At 36.6% G+C, this 5,104-nt stretch overlaps 1 protein-coding gene across 4 annotated transcripts in view; it reads left to right on the top strand.

The window, feature by feature from the left end:
* Positions 1 to 989: 989 nt before the first annotated feature.
* LOC123750289 (uncharacterized) overlaps positions 990 to 5,104 on the top strand; it is a 17,052-nt gene continuing 12,937 nt past the window's right edge. For 3 of the 4 annotated variants that reach the window (XM_069316552.1, XM_069316546.1, XM_069316553.1), the window contains exon 1: positions 990 to 1,146. The gene's annotated coding sequence lies outside the window, so the exon portion shown is untranslated. The remainder of the gene's footprint in view (positions 1,147 to 5,104) is intronic. The other variant, XM_069316550.1, reaches the window with a different exon arrangement.

The raw sequence follows: 5,104 nt of genomic DNA, 5'->3' as shown, positions 1-5,104 counted from the left end.
TATCAGTTATAAATAATTGTCGCGAAACGGCGTATGAAAAAATAAATTTCCCCAAATGAAATTAGTGTATCGGCGATCGAGCGGCCATATTTAAAAGTGTATACTCTTGTCACTGTTCTGACATTAGTTTTCGATGTACGTATTTCATTTTTGTACCAATGTGTTCGCAATAGAATGTTCTAGAAGAACATAAGTATAAAACGTCACATAAGGATGTGTTCGGCCGGCAACATATATAAAAACTACGTCGATTATACTCGTCGTGTCAATAATACAATTGTTTTACCACGCTGATTCAATGCCATACTGTTTTCTCAAATAAGCTCTTCGGCTATTAAAGAAAACGTAAATTTCATGGCGAACATTTGTAAACTATCCCCAAGTAGATCTGATCGAAATTGGAATTTATACAAATATTTATTCTCGTGTTGCCCGCCACTGTCACCCTTGAGTAACCAGAAACGGATATACAGTAAAAACTAGGCTAACTCATCCTAATCCTTGCACAAACCCTCCAGAATTTCTTTATTGAAGATCAGCAATTATTGCGCAGCTCATATTATACAGTTTAAGAATGAGATTTCCTTGTTCTAAAGGAATGAAAATAACACTGCCTTAATCTCAGTCGATTAAGGCAGTGTCTGGGATGCTCCCGGTGCCCGTGCCTGGTGCTCGTGCACCAGGCACGGCCGATAGTGTACGTTTAATTGTTCTTTTAGTGTAAATAACGGAATAAAATGTAAGACATAGTATGCAGATCTTTTTCCAGATGTCTTTTTTTTTCCTAAAGAAAACTAAGATATTGCGAATTTTGCTTAACAAGTACATTAATTATTAACTTTTTGTCGTTATTATTGTTATAATTAAAAGAATTACATCTTGTTTTTTTTGCTTATGTACAAAACATAGTCTAATAACCACAGTTCGTTGCCCCTAAATCATCACAACATAACCAGTTTACTCATGTCATCGCCCCTAAATCAACAAAAACAACCAGTGTATTATTGTAAATAATTATATCTTATGATTTCTCAGCAATGGTAAGACATTTTTAAGACTCTAACCTTCGTAAGAAGGTATGATGTATACGAACTGATCGACCGGGCTTCACAACAAAAACATGGCCACATGAGTTGGATTATTCCGGTAATATTGAACTACTGTTCATTGTTATTAGTTTAACAATACTGTTATGGAATGTCATAAGAGTTAGGGAATGTCATAAGAGTTAGGGAATGTCATAAAGAGTTAGGGAATGTCATAAGAGTAGTCACAGGGCAACCAAAGATACCCAGCTTCTGGGTACGGGATCTTTGCCCGAAACGCTATGCGTGCTAGTGGCTTTACAATAATAATAATAATTGATTTAGGAAAAATATATACATAGATGCAGAGTTACAGTACAAACATTCTGTTTGATTTATAGATAGAGGTAGTACATACAATACCTAAAGCCACTAGTACGCATAGCGTTTCGGGCAAGATTGTAAAATCATCATTATTCCTATTTTCTCTCTTAACCCCCAGTGTACCATCTCGTATATTAATAAATAAATAACCAGGTTTTTTTATGCGGCTGTGCTGAAAGCCTGACGTAAAATAAATCATTGTGTCGGAGAACAGGAAGCTACAAATTAGGCTTATATTGAGGTTCCCCCCTCCCCCCTTTCCCCCCAATTACAGGTCTGTCTAATTACCACAAGCTACCACAAGCTACACAAGCTTCACAAAGCTTCCTGGCAATACGTTAGTAATGAATAAATATGATATGTTAGGCTGACCTAACCTAACCTAACCTAATCAAACCTAACCAAATCTAACCTAACCAAATCTAACCTAACCAAATCTAACCTAACCAAATCTAACCTAACTTAACTTAACTTAACCAAACCAAACCTAGCCTAACCTAACCGATGCTTGGATCGTCGACTTGATTTGGTGTATATTTTAATCATATTGCATACTCTATGATAGCCCAAATTATCATAATTTTCAGGACAGAAAAGTGTATGAAGCATTCTTTCATGCTACATATTATCCATTTAGCTAAGAGTATAATTAGCAAATGATTCACAAAAATATTAATTACACAATTTGATAATTGTCCCAGACAGACGTAAAGATCATTGCATCTTCGTTTTCTGATGTGTTGTTTTGTCATCCAAAGATTGTACATTATTACCTAAAATTCCAATTTAGAATATTTATTAAGTATTACTTAGTTTGCTTTCATCTAGAGTATGCACCTCCTCTCTTGGATTGCCTACCCTCCATCCTTCACCAGACATTAAATATCTTTGCTTATACTAAGTATTTAAAGAGCAATCAATACCTGCTTGATGGGGTTCTGGGAGTTTTTTTACTCAGCAAGACTGGCAGTAGGCCAGGCTTGACTTGTGAGAGTTGGGTCCACCAGGCTGTTGCTTGGAGTGGCCTGCAGGCGCACATACCCACCACAGCCCGGTTGGCCCGGCACTCCTTTGAGAAAACTATCTAGTTTTCTCTTGAAGAAGTCCACGGTTGTTCCGGCAATATTTCTTATGCTCGCTAGGAGTATGTTGAAAACCGCAGACCTCTGATGTTTATTCAGTACTCTCTGATTGTGTCTATGGCACCCCTGCTCTTCACTGGTTATATTCTTCATTTTCTTCCATATTGTTCACTTCAGTATGTTGTTATTTTACTGTTTATTTATTGGGACCTGGGCCTCCAGTATTTTCCATGTGTATATTATTTGTTATCTCTCTTGTCTCCTTTCTAGTGAGTACATTTGGAGAGCTTTGAGGCGATCCCAATAATTTAGGTGCTTTATCGAGTCTATGCATGCTGTATATGTTCTCTGTATTCCCTCTATTTCAGCAATCTTCACCTGCTCTGAAGGGGAAAGTGAGTACTGAGCAGTACTCAAGACGGGACAACACAAGTGACTTGAAGAGTACAACCATTGTGATGGGATCCCTGGATTTGAAAGTTCTCGTAATCCATCCTCTCATTTTTCTGGCTGCCACAATATTTGCTTGGTTATGCTCCCTAAACTTTAGTTTGTCAGACATTATTATTCCCAAGTCCTTTACATGTTACTTTCCTACTATGGACAAATTTGATTGTGTCTTGTACCCTGTATTATGTTTAAGGTTCTCATTTTTACCCTATCTGAGTACCTGGAATTTGTCGCTGTTAAACATCATGTTATTTTCTGCTGCCCAGTCGTAAACTTTATTAATACTGTATCTACTTGTAGTTTTTCAATATCTTCAGCAGAGATAATTTTTAAGCTGATTTTTGTGTTATCTGCCAAGGATGATCCAACGCTGTGCCTTGTATATGAGTCTATATCTGATATGAGAATAAGGGAAAGCAATGGTGCAAGGACTGTATCTTGAGGTACAGAGCTTTTAACTGTTCTTGGACTCGATTTTATATGGTTGACTGTTACTCTTTGTGTTCTGTTTGACAGAAAACTGAGTATCCAGCGTCCTATTTTATCAGTTATTCCCATTGACCTCATTTTGTGTGCTATCACTCCATGGTCAAATTTGTCGAATGCGTTTGTGAAATCCGTGTACTGTATACCACATCTGCATTCCCTTTTTCTTCTAATGCCTCAGTGATTTTGTCGTAATGGTCAAGTAGCTGTGAGAGGCATGATCTTCCCGCTGTAAATCCATGTTCGCCTGGATTGTAGAGATCATTTGTTTCCATGAAAGTAGTGACCTGACTCCTGATCAATATCTCAAATACTTTTATTATGTGGGACGTTAGTGCAACTGGTCTATAATACTTTGCCAGTACTTTGCTCCCTCTCTTGTGTAGAGGGGCTATGTCTGCTGCTTTAAGCGCATCTGGTATTTCCCCCGTGTCCAATCTCTTCCTACTCACTATACTGAGTGCCTGTGCTAATGTCACTTTGCATTTCTTTATAAATATTAAATTCCATGAGTCTGGACCCGGGGCTGAGTGCATGGGCATATTGTAAAATTCTCTTTCAAAATGTTCCATGCTCGTGTTGATATTGGTTATATTTACAGGGGTTTGGATATCACGCATAAAGAAGTTGTCCGGATTTTTTACTTTCATGCTGTGTATCTGAGTGCTAAACATATCCTCATACAGCTTTTTTAGGATTTCACTAATTGTAAAATTAGTGTTATGACAAATTAGAAATTTGTCATCCTCAATGTATGAACCTTCACTAATACAAATAGGTCCAATATTGGCATTGATATTTTCTTATGATTTAGCATAAATGAAGAAATATTTTGGGTTTTCCTTTATTTCTTGAATTGCTTTTTTGTCTAGTTGCCTCTCTTCAATCTGATATGAATGCTTCAGTCTCTGTTTTATTTCTACAATCTCCCCTGTTTAAATTATTCCTTCTTTGTATGAAAAGTTGTCTGCTTAATCATTTACGTTGTTTTTTTGTCTTTTTTTGTAGTGTCGCCTGCGTTTTCTTTCTACGTTGGACCTCTTTCTGGCTTTCCTCAAAGGAACATGTTTCAGACAGACTTCATAGGCTTCAGAAGTCTGTTTTTCTATTCTTTGTGTATGATGTTTATTACTTAGAACACATTCCCATTGAACGTTTGTAAGTTCCCCATTTATTTTTGCCCAGTCTATCCTTTTATTATTATTATTAAAATTGGATTTATTGAATAACCCTTCTCACTTGTTGTTTCTCTTAGGCCTACTACCATTATTAATGTTAGTTTTCACTTCAATGTTGTCCGAGTACGTAGTGTTTGAGACAGTAATGTCGCTGATTAGCTCATCATTGTTTGTAAATATCAGGTCCAGCGTGTTTTCGTTCCTAGTTGGTTCTGTAATCTGCTGACTGGGCGAGAATTTGTCACAGAATCTCAGTAGTTCTCTGACCTGTAGTTTGTTATTTCCAGGTTGATTTCCTGCTATAATGTTATTTTTACTATTCTCCATTTTAAAATGGGCAGATTGAAGTCTGCAAAGAAGATAATATCTGGTACTGGGTTTGTTAAGTTATCAAGGATATTCTCTATTTTGTGGATTTGCTCAGTTAATTTCTCAACTGTTGAATCTTGCAGTTTGTATATTAAAATAATAATTAGATTTATATTTTCAACCCTGATTC

This window comes from Procambarus clarkii, chromosome 84 (assembly GCF_040958095.1).
Source record: "Procambarus clarkii isolate CNS0578487 chromosome 84, FALCON_Pclarkii_2.0, whole genome shotgun sequence".
NCBI classification, from domain to species: domain Eukaryota; kingdom Metazoa; phylum Arthropoda; class Malacostraca; order Decapoda; family Cambaridae; genus Procambarus; species Procambarus clarkii.
This window is presented reverse-complemented; position numbering and strand designations above follow the sequence as displayed.